The 18,612-nt window shown below is 41.8% G+C and overlaps 1 pseudogene; it reads right to left on the bottom strand.

Annotated features, from left to right (window-relative positions):
* Window positions 11,023–11,708, bottom strand: LOC102185969 (annotated as a pseudogene).

Genomic DNA, 18,612 nt, shown 5'->3' with positions numbered 1-18,612 from the left:
ATTCACCTTTCCAAACTCCCGTAGGCAGAGCTAGCACTCCCTCTCTGCTGTGTCTGGCTCTTTATACAAACCTTCATCCAGGACTTGTAATGGAATGACATATTTGGTTGTCTGTCTTCTTCCACTTAGTTCTGCACTCTCAGGATTAACAGCCATAGTTTATTCATTGTGGTCTCCCCGGTGCTGCTCACGCCATCTGGTATAAAGTCAACACTTGGTGGACATCTGTTGATTGAGTTGCAGCCTGTTAAAAGTAATACTACAGAAAAATTTAGGACATGGCTTCTGTGGCATCCAGTTGGCAATGTACTTAAGAATGTCTATGAATAAGTAAAAGAAAATTTCCTATTATTATATTCCAAGCAAGGTTGTGTTTTGGGCTAATTTGTCTATTATAGGAAGTCAGGTAAACAAGTTTAGTTTTAAAAAGAAAAAAATTATCTCAATAGGATTATTTCTGACCTTTTAATGCAAGAGAATGATTAATAGAGAGTTGTTTCAAGGATGGATTTTCTACAACAATCTTGGCCAAGATCAGGCCAAGGATTTAGGCTGCTTCATAACCTACAAATGCTCTAAACCTACTTGAACCTATGTAAATAAGAACCGAATGGTGGAGTGTGTGCTCAATCAAGTCACCTTCCTCCTTTTGGGACATCAATGCCTATAAGTGCTCTACATACCCAATTCTCTCCTTCTTGTCATTTTCATGCATTTCTTTTCTGCAATGCTTCTTTCCTTCCTTCCTTTCTTTCTTCATTCCTTTCAAAATTCAGCTTAAAACTAAATTCTCCCAAGGAGTCTCTGACAAATGCCATACACCTTGATTGTTCCTCTGTACTGTCTTCTCCATTAATCTGTGCCTTTTTTTTCTTGCTGCTGCTGCTGCTGCTGCTGCTCAGTCACTTCAGCCTTGTCCGACTCTGTGTGACCCCATAGACAGCAGCCCATCAGGCTCCCCCGTCCCTGGGATTCTCCAGGCAAGAACACTGGAGTGGGTTGCCATTTCCTTCTCCAATGCATGAAAGTGAAAAGTGAAAGTAGAGTCACTCAGTCGTATCCGACTCTCTGCAACCCCATGGACTGTGGCCTACCAGGCTTCTCCGTCCATGGGATTTTCCAGGCAAGAGTACTGGAGTGGGGTGCCATCACCTTCTATTCCTCTGTAGGCTATATAATTACAATGATTACATTTTTAAGAATAAGATAGTAAGAATCATTTGGAGGGATCCTGCAGCTTGCTGGATCTCAGTTCCCCGGCCAGGGATTGAAAGCCCAGAATCCTAACCACGAGGCCATGAGGAAACGCCTACAAACTAATTCCTACCATCAGGCAGGAATAATCCTTATGCCAGTGGTCTTATCCTTATGCCTGCTAAGTTGCTTCAGTGGTGTCCAACTCTTTGCAACCCCACGGACTATAGCGCGCCAGGCTCCTGTGTCCATGGGATTCTCCAGGCAAGAACACTGGAGTGGGTTGCCATGCCCTCTACCAGGGAATCACTCCAACCCAGGGGTTAAGCCTGTGTCTCTTATGTCTCCTGCATTGGTAGGAGGGTTTTTTACCACTGGTGCCACCTGGGAAGCTTGGATTTGGGATTAGACTGATTAGAATTGAGGCTGGGCTCTAGAGGTTGTTAGCTGTGTGAAGCATTAGACAAGTTACTGTGTTCACAGATGTGGATTTTTAAATCTAGGTAAACACTATTGTAGGGTTGTTCTGGGGAATTAAATGATTCATTGGAGCATTAATACAGTCTAAGTTCACAGTAAATGTTGAAAATTATGTTTACATTTGCTTGTCACTTCCTCGATCATGTTACTGTGATTCAAGGTTTGGGTGGTGGGTTTCTTTGGATTTTCTGTAACCCTGGTGATTCAGGGTAGAGTGACCCATGAGATTTTACCCTAGCTATTGTTGAGAACCTGTTAACCTCTGGAAATTTTTTCTTGCCTCAACAAGATATCCTTTTTTTTTTTTTTTTGGTCCTCTTTAATTTTATCTGTTACCTCCATTAAATTATAAAAAGATCTTTGAAGTCATACATTTTGTTACACATAGATCTAGTACCTTGAGTAGTGTGCTATCAGCAGAGGGCATTATCTAATAGAACACACATTTATTTCATACAGCTATAGAACCATCATTTCTTGTTTAGGTTACAACAGCTCCTAATGAATCTTGGAGTCTTACACTCTTGCTTGCCTACAATCCAGTCTCTACACAGCAGCCAGTGTGATCTTTTAAAAATATTATCACAGATTGTCATTCTCTTTTGAAATCTCCCAATTCTCCCCACGGTATTTAAAATAAAATAAAAACTTCTTACCATAATTTTGTAAGCCCTACCTGACCTGGGCTGGGTCTGTCTGACCTCATCTCCTGTCATTCACTTCCTGGATCATTACATTCCCGTAACTTTGCTGTTTCTCCTGCATGGGTTTTTTCCCCCCTAGATCTTCCCATCATTAAGCCCAGATGTCATCTTCTCAGAGACCTTCCTTCCCCTCCCTGTTCAAAGTTTTCCTCCCATCAGTTTCTATCCCATTAGCCTGCTTTATTTTCCTCTGATCCTTTAGCACTTTTCAGTTACACTAACATTATATGGTTTCAATTCAGTAATTTTCCGTTAACAAATATTTTTTTCTACCTACTCCAATGCCCTCTTTTTTCCTTAAGATGAGACAAAGAGGGCTTGATAGAAATTACTCATTAGGTTGCAATGATCTTGTACTTACCAGTCACTGATGTTAGCTTGCCTGTTTATTGAAGGCTCCATGAGAGCAGGCATCTTGCCCATCTTATATCCCAGCACTGGGGATAGAACATGACACCCTGCGTGTGCTGCGTATATATCTGTCGACCTGATAAATGAGCTTTACAGATAGAGTGAAGAACACCTATAGAATCTAGTAGATTTCAACACTTTTCTAAAGTGGAAGACTTATAAAAAGTCTTCCCTGGTGGCTCAGACAGTAAAGAATCTGCCTTCAATGCGGGAGACCTGAATTCGATCCCTGGGTTGGGAAGATCCCCCGGAGAAGGAAATGGCAACCCACTCCAGTATTCTTGCCTGGAGAATCCCATGGACGGAGGAGCCCGGCAGGTTACAGTCCAGGGGGTCGCGAAGAGTCGGACATGACTGAGCGACTTCACTTTCACATCAAAGAAAATATTTTGTTTTAAGTAATTAACTTGTATGTTTGTCCAGTTCTTTTCACTCATTTCTTGACTATTAATAAGATTCTATACACATAGAAAGTTATTAGCAAATACTTGGCAATTTAAAGAATCCTTGTTCAACAAAAACTTCCACCGGGGGAAATCCGTCTTCTGACCAGTAGCTGTGGACAGGGAAACTGGAGGGAGGAGAAGCAGAGCTGACCCCAGGGGACAAGGGCAGGTGGCAGATACTGAGCACAGCTCCTCTGGAGTTTCCCTACTGCTCTCGAGAGAGAGCGGTAGGAAGCAGAAGAGGCAGGGTCGTCACTGAAGCACTCAGAGGAGAGGCAGGGAGAGGGGACTCATTAATGCCCGCCAGGGCTACAGTGAGAAGCAGCCTGGCCTGGAGCAACCCTGGGCCAGTGGCTGCAGCACTGCAGAAGGGATGGCAGTGAAAGACGGTACCCAGGAACAATATCTCAGGGAGGTGGGGACCTGGGATGCAGCCTTCCATGAGGGGCCAGCCGTAAGGGGCTTGGGAAGGAGGCAATGACTGAGCGATTACACTTTTATAATCTTACTTTTTTAAACTTTTTAAAAACCAATGTTGTAAAACATCTACATAGGAACAGTTACTGATACATTCAGTTACACTAACATTATATGGTTTCAATTCAGTAATTTTCCATTAACAAATATTTTTTCTACCTACTCCAATGCCCTCCTTTTTCCTTAAGATGAGACAAAGAGGGCTTGACAGAAATTACTCATTAGATTGTAACAATTCTTCTTTCTCCTTGAAGTTGCTGTGCATTTATAGAATTTATTGATTCCTTTAATACTTCCATTTTTTATGCCACTTTATATACAGCACCTGATTATGGAGAATAGGAAAAACAAAACAAAAATAAGGAAGGATATATGATATCTTTAACAATCTATTTTCTGATCCCTGTGGATACCCAGTCAACCAGGATCTCACACAGTTTTCACTCTTTACTGTAGGTGTGTGAAAAGACTTCCTGGCCTCATGCATTTCATGTATATGTTGTTGATTCCTGTGTTTTGACTCCTCTAAATAAACACAGCAAGACTCATTTACAAGTGTATATATGCTTCTATTCAACCAGAAGAAAATCCAAAACAAGATGTAAAAAAACAATGATGTTAAAAAAGAACTCTTAGTTTCACATTGTATTAGGCTGAGATTTTCTGAAGTAAAGTTCTTTAAAGTTAGAAGCGTTCCTGAAAAGTTTGCAGTGGATGCAGAAAGCGTGTTAAGTACTGCTCCAGGAAACATTATATAGATGAAATGCTTTAATCTACTAGCATTAATGCTTTCTTAATTCTTTCCCAGTGGTCTTTTGGAATGTGTTTTATTTGCTCTTGACTAAAGTTTGGATGCCAAGATGCAGGAAATATATTTCTTACAAAGCAGGTGTCTGTTTAATCCCCAGGTATGATCTTATAAGCCAGTTTAGCTGGAGATGGCCTGGTGGGAGCCTATAAAATGTTTATACTGTAACTGCAGGTCCTATAATGGGTCTAGAGTAGTTAGGTTACTACTACACTACTCCCTCCCCCTAAAACAGGAACTCCTAAAGGAGCTTCCCTAGTGGCTCAGTTGATAAAGAATCTGCCTGCAATTCAGGAGACCTGGCTTTGATCCCTGGGTCAGGAAGATCCCCTGGGGAAGGAAATAACAACCCACTCCAGTATTCTGCATGGAGAATTTCATGGACAGAGGAGCGGGGCAAGCTACAGTCCATGGGATCACAGAGTTGGACAAGAATGTGTGACTTTCACTTTCGCTTTCAAAGGGTGCCATGTGTAGGCCAAAAAGAAATCCCAGTAAGACTGTAGGCATTGGAGCATTTGTGAGGAGATACCCCACGCCTGAGGGCAAAGGAGAAGCCCCAGCAAGATGATATGAGGGGCGAATTCGTGTTTAGAATCAAACCCCATTTCCGCCAGAGATGCTCAGAGGCTCAAACAAACCTCATGTGCACCAGGACCCAGGGACCCCACAGAGACTGAGACAGAACTGTGTTTGAGTGTCTCCTGTGGAGGTACCGGTCAGCAGTGGCCTGCCACAGGGGCAGAGGCTCTGGGTGCAGCAGACTTGGGTATGGCATAAACCCTCTTGGAGGAGGTCGCCATTAACCCCACCACAGAGCTGCCAGACCTTACACAACACTAGGAAACAGACTCTTGGAGGACACAAACAGAACCTTGTGTGCACTAGGACCCAGGAGAAAGGAACAGTGATCCCACAAGAGACTGACCCAGACTTACCTGTGAGTGTCCAGGAGTCTCCAGTGGAGGCATGGGTCAGTGGTGGCCTGCTGCAGGGTTTGGGGCACTTAGTGTAGCAGTACATGCATGGGATCTTTTGAAGGAGGTCACCATTATCTTCATTATCTCCACCATAGTTTGGCCCCAGGTAAATAGCAGGGCGGGAACACAGCTCCATCCATCAACAGAAAATTGGATTAAATTTACTGAGCATGGCCCCGCCCATCAGAACAAGACCCGGTTTCCCCTTCAATCAGTCTCTCCCATCAGAATGCTGCCATAAGCCTTTTATCCTTCTCCGTTAGAGAGCAGACAGACTGAAAACCACAATCACAGAAAACTAACCAATCTAATCACATGGACCACAGCCTTGTCTAACTCAATGAAACTATGCCATGTAAGGGCCACCCAAGACAGACAGGTAATGGTGGAGAGTTCTGACAAAATGTGGTCCACTGGAGAAGGGAATGGCAAACCACTTCAGTATTCTTGCCTTGAGAACCCAATGAACAGTATGAAAAGGCAAAAAGGTATGACACTGAAAGATTAACTCCCCAGGTGAGTTGGTGCCCAATATGCTACTGGAGGAGAGTGGAGAAATAACTCTAGAAAGAATGAAGAGGTGGAGCAAAAGCAAAGACAACACCCAGTTGTGGGTGTGACTGGTGATGGAAGTAAAGTCTGATGCTGTAAAGAGCAATATTGCATAGGAACCTGGAATGTTAGGTCCATGAATCAAGGCACATTGGAAGTGTCAAACAGGAGATGGCAGGAATGAACATTGACATTTTAGGAACAGGGAACTAAAATGGACTGGAATGGGTGAATTTAACACAGATAACCATCCTATCTACTACTGTGGGCAACATTCCCTTAGAAGAAATGGAGTAGCCATCATAGTCAACAAAAGAGTCCAAAATGCAGTATTTGGATGCTATCCCAAAAACGACAGAATGATCTCTGTACGTTTCCGAGGCAAACCATTCAATATCACAGTAATTCAAGTCTATGCCCCGACCAGTAATGCTGAAGAAGCTGAAGTTGAACAGTTCTATGAAGACCTACAAGACCTTCTAGAATTAACACCCCCAAAAGATGTCCTTTTCATTATAGGGGACTGGAATGCAAAAGTAGGAAGTCAAGAAACACCTGGAGTAACAGGCAAATTTGGCCTTGGAGTACAGAATGAAGCAGGGCAAAGGCTAATAGAAGTTTTGCCAAGAGAACACACTGGTCATAGCAAACACCCTCTTCCAACAACACAAGAGAACACTCTACACAAGGACATCACCAGATGGTCAACACCAAAATCAGACTGATTATATTCTTTGCATCTAAAGATGGAGAAGCTCTATACCGTCATCAAAAACAAGGCCAGGAGCTGACTGTGGTGAACTCCTTATCGCCAAATTCAGACTTAAGTTGAAGAAAGTAGGGAAAATCACTAAACCATTCAGATAAGACCTAAATCAAATCCCTTACGATTATACAGTGGATGTGAGAAATAGATTTAGGGGACTAGATCTGATAGACAGATTACCTGATGAACTATGGACAGAAGTTCATGACACTGTAGGAGACAGGGATCAAGACCATCCCCAAGAAAAAGAAATGCAAAAAAAGCAAAATGGCTGCCTGAGGAGGCCTTACAAATAGCTGTGAAAAGAAGAGAAGCGAAAGGCAAAGGAGAAAAGGAAAGATATACCCATTTGAATGCAGAGTTCCAAAGAATAGCAAGGAGAGATAAGAGAGCCTTCCCCAGTGATCAGTGCAAAGAGATAGAAGAAAACAGTAGAACTGGAAAGACTAGAGATCTCTTCAAGAAAATTAGAGACACCAAGGGAACATTTCATGCAAAGATGGGCACAATAAAGGACAGAAATGGTATGGACCTAACAGAAGCAGAAGCTATTAAGAAGAGGTGGCAAGAATACACAGAAGAACTGTACAAAAAAGATCTTCACGACCCAGATAATCATGATGGTATGATCACTCACCTAGAGCCAGACATCCTGGAATGTGAAGTCAAGTGGGCCTTAGAAAGCATCTCTACGAACAAAGCTAGTGGAGGTGATGGAATTCCAGTTGAGCTATTTCAAATCCTGAAAGATGATGATGTGAAAGTGCTACACTCAATATGCCAGAAAATTTGGAAAACTCAGCAGTGGCCACAGGACTGGAAAAGGTCAGTTTTCATTCTAATCCTAAAGAAAGCCAGTGCCAAAGAATGCTCAAACTACCACACAATTGCACTCATCTCACACGCTAGTAAAATAATGCTCAAAATTGTCCAAGCCAGGCTTCAGCAATGTGTGAACCATGAACTTCCAGATGTTCAAGCTAGTTTTAGAAGAGGCAGAGGAACCGGAGACCAAATTACCAACCTCTGTTGGATCATCAAAAAAGTAAGAGTTCCAGAAACATCTATTTCTGCTTTAATGACTATGCCAAAGCCTTTGCCTGTGGATCACAACAAACTGTGGAAAATTCTGAAAGAGATGGGAATACCAGACCACCTGACCTGCCTCCTGAGAAATCTGTCTGCAGGTCAAGAAGAAACAGTTAAAACTGGACATGGAAAGACAGACTGGTTCCAAATAGGAAAAGGAGTATGTCAAGGCTGTATATTGTCACCCTGCTTATTTAACTTATATGCAGAGTACCTCATGAGAAATGCTGGACTGAATGAAGCACAAACTGGAATCAAGATTGCCAGGAGAAATATCAATAACCTCAGATATGCAGATGACACCATCCTTGTGGCAGAAAGTGAAGAAAAACTAAAGACTCTCTTCATGAAGGTGAAAGAGGAGAGTGAAAAGGTTGGCTTAAAGCTCAACATTCAGAAAACTAAGATCATGGCATTTAGTCCCATCACTTCATGGCAAATAGATGAGGAAACATTGGAAACAGGGGCAGACTTTATTTTGGGGGGCTCCAAAATCTCTGCAGATGGTGATTGCAGCCATTAAATTAAAAGGCACTTGCTCCTTGGAAAGAAAGTTTTGACCAACCTAGACAGCATATTAAAAAGCAGAGACATTACTTTGCCAACAAAGGTCTGTCTAGTCAAAGGTATTGTTTTTCCAGTGGTCAAGTATGGATGTGAGATTTGGACTATAAAGAAAGCTGAGCGCTGAAGAATTGATGCTTTCGAACTGTGGTGTTGGAGAAGACTCTTGAGAGTCCCTTGGACTACAAGGAGATCCAACTACTCCATCCTAAAATAAATCAGTTCTGAATATTCATTAGAAGGACTGATGTTAAAGCTGAAACTCCAATACTTTGGCCACCTGATGCGAAGAATTGGCTCATTTGCAAAGACCCTGATGCTGGGAAAGATTGAAGGTGGGAGGAGAAAGGGACAACAGAGGATGAGATGGTTGGGTGGCATCTCTGACTCAAGGCACATGAGTTTGGGTAAACTCCAGGAGTTAGTGATGGACAGGGAGACCTGGTGTGCTACAGTTCATGGGGTCACAAAGAGTTGGACACTACTGAGAGACTGAACTGAACTGAACTGATCTGTAGGCCTTGCAATATAAAAACTAAAAGACAAGTCCATATTCTCACCTTTTTGTTTGTTTGTTTAATTACTCAACTAAGCTCAACCACCTTCCTTAAAATGAATATCAGAGAGGTATACTCAGAACGGTGTTTTTGGGAGTAGATAATCATGATGGTGTGATCACTAATCTAGAGCCAGACATCCTGGAATGTGAAGTCAAATGGGCCTTAGAAAGCATCACTACGAACAAAGCTAGTGGAGGTGATGGAATTCCAATTGAGCTGTTTCAAATCCTGAAAAATAATGCTGTGAAAGTGCTGCACTCAATATGCCAACAAATTTGGAAAACTCAGCAGTGGCCACAGGACTGGAAAAGGTCAGTTTTCATTCCAATTCCAAAGAAAGGAAATGCAAAAGAATGCTCCAACTACCGCACAATTGCACTCATCTCACATGCTAGTAAAGTAATGTTCAAAATTCTCCAAGCCAGGCTTCAGCAATACGTGAACCGTGAACTTCCTGATGTTCAAGCTGGTTTTAGAAAAGGCAGAGGAACCAGAGATCAAATTGCCAACATCCGCTGGATCATGGAAAAAGCAAGAGAGTTCCAGAAAGACATATATTTCTGCTTTACTGACTGTGCCAAAGCCTTTGACTGTGTGGATTACAATAAACTGTGGAAAATTCTGAAAGAGATGGGAATACCAGACCACCTGACCTGCCTCTTGAGAAATCTGTATGCAGGTCAGGAAGCAACAGTTAGAACTGGACATGGAACAACAGACTGGTTCCAAATCAGAAAAGGAGTACATCAAGGCTGTATATTGTCACCCTGCTTATTTAACTTATATGCAGAGTACATCATGAGAAATGCTGGACTGGAAGTAACACAAGCTGGAATCAAGATTGCCGGGAGAAATATCAATAACCTCAGATATGCAGATGACACCACCCTTATGGCAGAAAGTGAAGAGGAACTCAAAAGCCTCTTGATGAAAGTGAAAGAGGAGAGTGAAAAGTTGGCTTAAAGCTCAACATTCAGAAAATGAAGATCATGGCATCCAGTCCCATCACTTCATGGGAAATAGATGGGGAAACAGTGCAAGCAGTGTCAGACTTTATTTTTGGGGGCTCCAAAATCACTGCAGATGGTGATTGCAACCATGAAAATAAAAGATGCTTACTCCTTGGAAGAAAAGCTATGACCAACCTAGACAGCATATTCAAAAGCAGAGACATTACTTTGCCGAATAAGGTCCGTCTACTCAAGGCTATGGTTTTTCCTGTGGTCATGTATGGATGTGAGAGTTGGACTATGAAGAAGGCAGAGTGCCGAAGAATTGATGCTTTTGAAATGTGGTGTTGGAGGAGACTCTTGAGAGTCCCTTGGACTGCAAGGAGATCCAACCAATCCATTCTGAAGGAGATCAGCCTTGGGATTTCTTTAGAAGGAATGATGCTGAAGCTGAAACTCCAGTACTTTGGCCACCTCATGCGAAGAGTTGACTCACTGGAAAAGACTGTGATCCTGGGAGGGATTGGGGGCAGGAGGAGAAGGGGATGACAGAGGATGAGATGGCTGGATGGCATCACTGACTCGATGGACGCAAGTCTGAGTGAACTCCGGGAGTTGGTGATGGACAGGGAGGCCTGGCGTGCTGCAATTCATGGGGTCGCAAAGAGTCAGACACAACTGAGCGACTGAACTGAACTGAACTTACCACTTTCCACAATGTAATGGCTCCTTTCTCCATCCCATTAATAATTAGGTTTATAGTTAAATCCATTATACAGGCAGAGTAAATTGTGGGGAGAACTGAGCATGGAGAATAAACTTATCTTTGGCAATAAGGCCTCTTTTGAGTAATTCTCTATTGAATTTCTCTTTTTATCCACAGGGTCCCTCAAAGGGAATACTTACAAGGTGCATCTTCCATAGTTAAGTTACAGGACTCTTGGGCATATGTTCAGTACTTGATTGTACTTGGACTTCTGAGCATAGGGCATAGTTTGGTTGAAAAGACTCAACTGTGGACTGTGTAACTGTATTCTTTTCTCAACTGGCAACCTGAGAGATATGAGAAGGAATGGGGAACCTTTGTAGTGATGCACTTAGGAAGTTGTTGACTGCATTTTGGAAGTTAGTTTAAGAGTAAGCAGTGTTGATGGGTTTAGCATGGACTATCTCCTTAACTGTTATAGTTATCCAGCTGTACCACAACCAGACAGGCACCAATTAGAAATGTGCTTAAGGCATTCAGGTATGGGAGTGGCTCCGCTCAGTTTTTGTTCAGGGTAAATGCTTGGTGGCAAGTCACAGTTGCTCTATTTAGAGTGGAAAGCTGGCAGGGATTCATAAGGGGCTTTTGAAAGGTGGGACTCCACAAGAAGCTAGAGGAGGCCATTCAGAAATTGGTTCCGGTTTGGGCACATAGTGGAATCAATGGAAGAGTCTTAGACCTATCTCTCCAAGTATATGGACTGGTGTGCTAGCATCCAAGAGTTTAGCATGGTGTAACTAGGAATTTAGCATATAAAGGTCTCTAAGTTGTAGAATATTTTTAAATGGTATTTAACCTGCCAGACAAGACTATCAAGAGATGTTATGTTGGGTACCATAGGGTCTCCTTCTTCAAAGGAATTCCACTCATTGTCAGAACTCTCACTGAGGTAATTAACATTTTCTTCTTCCTCACTTTTTGATTCTGATAAGGAGTCAGAAGAGGGATTTCTAGGAACCATTAGAAGAGACCAATAGGATAGGGGGGAAAAGGTACTAGAAAAAGGTGGCAATCTAAGCCAGTAAAACCCTAACACTGGCAAATAGAAGCAAAAAAGGAGAAATCCTTTTAATAAGTTCATTTGGCTGTTTCTCAGTCTGTTTCACACACAGAGTGTGCCCCTGACTCACACCAGTGTGCTGTTCTACAAGATAATGTTCTTCACATACGAAGAAGACAGCTTAGTTCCTCAGGACCAGTTCAACATGTAAAATTAGTCACTGACCAGTGGCACAGGTCAGAGTCTCTCCTTCAAGTCGTGGCTACCCAAGAAGAGAAGGGGCCTCATCTAGGCAAGCTGACTTTCTTACCATGGTCTCAGTTGGTCGTGATATTGTGAAGAGACACTTTATGCGCTCTTTTTTTTTTTTTAACAGGAATAGTATCTCCATTTGGTAATGAAAAGAAACAGCCTTCTTTGTCTGCTGGTGCAGCAACTTTTGTGCAGTGGGGTGGTGGGATGGGTTGTGAAAGATCTGTCTGGTGTGCACAGATCTGACATTTTCCATAGGTGGTGCAAATGCCCCTGGAAACTAGTGACTTAGTTGTTGGACTGTCTAGAAAGGCAGCCGTAACCCATGGATGATCCTTACCTCATCCCTAGCCACAAGACCCTACTAGGCCTAATGCCACCAGCTCTGTTTCCCGTAGTCTTAATTTTTTTTGTATATAAAACTGAGATTGCTGTAAGTTTGCAACTGACATATTTAGATTAAAATTGCATTCAACAACATACATATTAATATACAAACTTCCAAATCATCCAAATGTTTGCAGTCACTATGTAGCTCCATTAAAATGTATGTTTACATTATACTTTAAATCTGTATTTCCTTGGGAAATACTCATATTTTATGAGAATAGAAAGCTTGCCTAAGGCTTCTTTTATAATGGAAATGGAAACATTGCTAACATCTGAATCATGTTTAGTGTAAAAAAGAAAATTGGGACCATCTGAACACTCAGAATCCTTTCGTAGCATAGAATGCTGGAGTATTGGTGTAAAAAGAACCACTTTTTTAAAAAATATTCAAAGTGTTACTAAGCACCAAAGTCCTTTGTCTTTGGAAATCCTGTGGCTTTCTAGGTCACTGGCTGTGTGTCATATACCAATAAAGGGCACAATTCATCAGCTGTGGACATTCTTTGCATTCTTAGTGTTGTTCATTGCTGTTTCTTTACCTGAGGGACTGGCTGACACCTTTCACTAAAATAAGCCCTTGAGTTTATGATTCTTGTGCAGCAGGTTATTGGGTTGGTGGCTGGCCTTCCAGCTGTCCACTGGCCTGAGCTCATGGGAAAGCAGCCACAGTTGTCAGTGTCACAGAGCTGTTCTCTTAGGTTAAATCCTAAAACTGGTGATATCCAAAGAAATTTCTGGTATAAGAATCATTTTTTAGTCTATTTTGAATTAATGAAGCAGAAGTACAAGCTGTGAACAATGTCTATAAATAGCCTTGGTTCTCCTATGAAGAATGTCTTCAGTGTTAGCACCTGCAAGAAGATAGTGTGTCATATCAGTTTTATAATATTAGTGTCAGTACAGAATGATGGCAGGAAGACAAAGCAGGTTGTTTTCCCATCCCTATGAAGACTTGAAATATTAGGTTAAATCACATGCAGTTGCTATTTGTGTAGAAAATTTTACATGGCTCCAGGAGACAAGAGGGGCTTCCTTGGTGGCTCTGATAGTAAAAAATCTGCCAGCAATGCAGGAGACCCCGGTTCCCTCCCTGGGTTGGGAAGATCCCCTGGAGAAGGGAACGGCAACCCACTCCAGCATTACTGCCTGGAGAATCCTATGAACAGAGGCTATAGTACGTGGGGTTGCAGATTTGGACACAACTAAAAAGCCTCTTGATGAAAGTGAAAGAGGAGAGCGAAAAACTTGGCTTAAAGCTCAACATTCAGAAAACGAAGATCATGGCATCCGGTCCCATCATTTCATGGGAAATAGATGGGGAAACAGTGGAAACAGTGTCAGACTTTATTTTGGGGGGCTCCAAAATCACTGCAGATGGTGACAGCAGCCATTAAATTAAAAGATGCTTACTCCTTGGAAGAAAAGTTATGACCAACCTAGACAGCATATTCAAAAGCAGAGGCATTAGTTTGTCGACTAAGGTCCGTCTAGTCAAGGCTATGGTTTTTCCTGTGGTCATGTATGGATGTGAGAGTTGGACTGTGAAGAAGTCTGAGTGCCGAAGAATTGATGCTTTTGAACTGTGGTGTTGGAGAAGACTCTTGAGAGTCCATTGGACCGCAAGGAGATCCAACCAGTCCATTCTGAAGGAGATCAGCCCTGGGATTTCTTTGGAAGGAATGATGCTAAAGCTGAAGCTCCAGTACTTTGGCCACCTCATGCGAAGAGTTGACTCATTGGAAAAGACTCTGATGCTGGGAGGGATTGGGGGCAGAAGGAGAAGGGGACAGCAGAGGATGAGATGGCTGGGTGGCATCACCGACTCGATGGACGTGAGTCTGAGTGAACTCCGGGAGTTGGTGATGGACAGGGAGGCCTGGTGTGCTGCGATTCATGGGGTTGCAAAGAGTCGGACACGACTGAGCGACTGAACTGAAATGAACTGAACTGAACTGAGCGACTAACACTTTCAGGAGACAAGATACATTTTAATTGTTCTTGTACATCATTGTGAGTTTGTCACACATATTTTAAATTAATGCATATAATTTAAAAGTTAGAACATGAAAGACAAAATTTGTTTGTTCTCATTCCTGCTGTTTTTACTCTGTCATTGCTCCCTTCCTCTTAAGGAAATGGAGACTCCGCCTAAAAAAATATCCTGATGTTTGATTTTCTGTAGCCCCTTGAGAGGTAAACAAATAAAAGCACAAATATTACATACTCAGGTGTGGATTAAAGTCGGCTTTAGATTTTTCTAACAGTAATTTTAACTCATAGCTGTCTTTTTGTGATTTTTATCAATTTTTTAATAGAGAAGACATTGTCATCAATGAGGATGTATTCAGTTCAGTTCAGTTCAGTTCAGTTGCTCAGTCGTGTCCGACTCTTTGAGACCCCATGAATCGCAGCACGCCAGGCCTCCTTGTCCATCACCACCTCCTGGAGTTCACTCAGACTCACGTCCATCGAGTCGGTGATGCCATCCAGCCATCTCATCCTCTGCTGTCCCCTTCTCCTCCTGCCCCCAATCCCTCCCAGCATCAGAGTCTTTTCCAATGAGTCAACTCTTCGCATGAGGTGGCCAAAGTCCTGGAGTTTCAGCTTCAGCATCATTCCTTCCAAAGAAATCCCAGGGCTGATCTCCTTCAGAATGGACTGGTTGGATCTCCTTGCAGTCCAAGGGACTCTCAAGAGTCTTCTCCAATACCACAGTTCAAACGCATCAATTCCTCAGTGCTCAGCCTTCTTCCCAGCCCAGATGTATTAGAAGTAGTCAAATGCCTTACTCCTCCACATTCTTCTGTATTTCTCCATGTGCAGTTTCAGCTGTACAGAAAAGGAGCTCTGGCAACTTCTGCTGAGACTTTTCAGCAGGAATAGCTTCCAAAAAAAAAAAAAAAAACAACAGCTATTTTGAAGGCCAACTTGCTAAAATTATATTCAGGTAAATTAAATTTTAGATGTCATCCTCTACAGCTAAAAGTAAGCACATTTGACTTAATCATTTTAATCAAAAATGTATTTGTATTCAAGTGTTCGTATATATGAGACCTCTTGGCTGGATTTAAATTATGTTGACAGAAAACATGCATTTTCTCACATTTTCAAATACCAAGAAAGTTTAGAACCCAGCCTATAGCTTGCTTGTTTTGGAAGAAAAAATGTGATTCGGCCAAGGCTGATCTTGTTTTTCCTTTATTCTTGAAGCCAGAAGCAATTACTATTCATTTAGGATTAAGCGGCTGTAACATTGCCATTCGTGGCTGAGGCTCATGGTTTCAGCATGTCTGCTTGGTTCCCAGCCAGTCCTGGGTGTTCAGGTAGCAGCTGGGGATGGGAGTGCCTCTCCAGCCCACATTCCTTGGCTATGAATTTTGCAGCCCTGTTTATCTGACGAGGATCTCCCCACAGTGAGTTGCCCATGACATTGTCACACAGACGTTAACGAATGATATGGAAAGATATAGACTTTTTCCTCCCCGAATGCCAACCAATCCTGAATCTCTCAGTCCCTTCACACTGGCTGATGACCACAAAGGCCTGATACTAAGATGAGATCCAATGAGCTCTGTCCTACCTAAACCAAATTCTAGCGGGATGCCTATCTGCATCTTCTCTGTGAGACTACCATCCAAACCTGTTCAGCGTATTTTTCAACAATTACATTTGCCCAAACACTGACTCTCACTCCTCTGTACTCATTGTTTATTGATATTTATACTTATAATCTATAAATGCTGTCACTGATTTCAGCACCCAAAGACTCTCTTCCTTCTCTTGAAACTCATGAATTTACTTGGGATGACTTTTGAGCCTGGCTCTTTCACTATTTCATGTGTCTTTCTTTTGCCTTCCCAAACCAGACTGTGAATTCCTTGAGAGAGGGTCTCCCAAAACTGGCAACACCTTATACAGACAGATAGACAGGAGAAAAAATATTTGGACAGAAAGACCTTTGTTGTTCTTAGTAATCCAGAAAATTTGTCTTAACTTGTTCAGAACACTCTAGACAGATGCTGTAATATATGGCTCCTCTCCTTTCCCCTGCCTGCCCTCTGCTGGAATGGCTCACCAGCAATAAGATGACCAAAGGAGGATGTCGTTCGGGGAATGTGGGAAAATACAGGGCTTGTTTGGCTGAAAGGCTGCCTGAAGGCTGCCTGTAAGTTGAGTCCACAACCTCGATCTTTGGAACTCTGCACTGTATGCCTTGGGATAGCTAGCACACTCAATACAAGACCCCTTATGAGTTCAACCATGCACAGGGACTCTCCCAGCTAGCATGAGATGGACCAAGTAATCTTGGGTGTCCTACTTCTCTGTTGTATTCGTTTCTTCTCCAGAACCACCCAATGGATGGCAGGTAGCTAAGCCAGGGGGTGCCCCCTCCCAAACACAAATACCCTTTCCTGTTCACAAGCCCCTCGAAGCCTTCACCACCTTCATATATAACAAGCATTGACAGGGATCTGGCAAGGCTGCCAGTTTGGTAATGCAATTCAGGAGGTAAGTTTGAAATTCTAGGAGGGTTTTCTGTTTCGAAGGGCAGAAGGATATGGCAGCTGCTGAGGCGGCCCATTTGCCCTTGGAGAGGAGATGCAAGAGTGTCTGATCCCTGGACCATCTCTCTGTCTTGCTGGCCCAGGCCATGTCTGGGCAGTCCCCTTCTTCCTCCCGCTGTTACTCAGGAGGCTAGATGTTATGAAAAACAGAAGGAAAAACATGTTTTTCTGCTTTTTTATTATTAAAAGAGGACACTTTCTGGGAAGGCAGAATCCATTAGCTGAATCCATTTCAGTTTCAATGGTTAATTAATTTAGGCAACTTTAATGCACTTTTATTATGTAGCCTTTAAGAGCTATTCTGGTAAATGTCCATCCCATAAATATTAGCACCACTTTATATGTATGATATCCTTTTTGGAAGGGTGAATCTGAATTATTATTCAGGTACTAATTTGCACACAGCGTTATCCAGGCAATCCAAAAATGCTTCCTCATAGTTTGAACATTGTTCAATACATTTTGAACTGGGGAAAAAACTGTTCAGATTTGACCCTACATTTTAAGTTGTGGAGGAATCAGCCTGGTTGCCTCCCAAAACATAATTTTGAAAACCAGTTTTGCCATACTACCAACAGAATAATTGATTTCCCCATTTCATTCTGTAAATTAAACATTAGGCTTTGAATTACTAGAAGAAATAGCACAGTTAGCCAATAAACCTTTCTTATACAATGACAGCATTTTAATTTATTATATACATTAGCATTTATTCACGCTTTGAACTGAACTGAACTGAAGATTTCATCAATCAATTTTCTATATAAAAAAGGTGTCTCTGAAAAACAACAGTGGAGAAGTGCTGAGTTCCAAAAGCAATGTTGTGAAAGGCAGCAGGACCAGGGTTCTGGGCACACGTTTAACTAAATTATAGCCAATAACTATGCGGCTCCAAGTATAAGCCCACATTTTTTTAAGTATCCACCTTATGAACTGACTCTCTTGGAATGTCAGAATTTTAGAAAGAAACTATTTACTTTTCACTGTTTAAGAGGTGGGATCTATTTGTTCAGAATTAGAGCAACCTCTGTTATTATTTTAAAATATTTATTTTGCCACTTTGACAGGCTTCTTCTGCACTGCTCTTGGGTTTTAATTTTGTTTGCAGAGGTACAGTTCAATAGTTGGCTCCAGATTAAATGAATGTTAGTACTTTGTGATGATTTTATTAATTAGTTGTTTTGAAAACTTTTTTAAGCTGAGTGTTACTCCGTTATAGAAGCTCTAAGAATCGGTGTTATCAGGTAGATGTTAATTTAAAAGTATTTATTCATTTCATTAATTTAACAAAATTATATTTAACACATATCAGGACTGAGTAGTCCACAGGCAAGATAGGCACAGTGCCTGGAGGCCACAATACTTTCAGGGAGCTGTGCAAATGTTTTTATGTCTTTTAAAACCAAAAGAAAAATTCACTTTCAGGTTAAAAAATATTAAAATATGTAATGCTAATATATTTCCCTTTATACCAACATGGTAAAAAAATACAATTTTTAATATGTTTTTTAAAGGAAGAAGTCTATGAAAACTAAAGTAGTTCCAAGGACCTATGAAAATGATAATGTAACCTATGCCATATTTCAGCTATGTTAGATTCTAGAGATAAAAAGATGAGTAGGACACAATTTCTGCTCCCAAAGTACTCACAGCTAATG

Source organism: Capra hircus, chromosome 3 (genome assembly GCF_001704415.2).
Source record: "Capra hircus breed San Clemente chromosome 3, ASM170441v1, whole genome shotgun sequence".
Lineage (NCBI taxonomy): Eukaryota > Metazoa > Chordata > Mammalia > Artiodactyla > Bovidae > Capra > Capra hircus.
The sequence above is the reverse complement of the archived record's forward strand: the minus strand, read 5'-3'. Positions and strand labels throughout refer to the sequence as shown.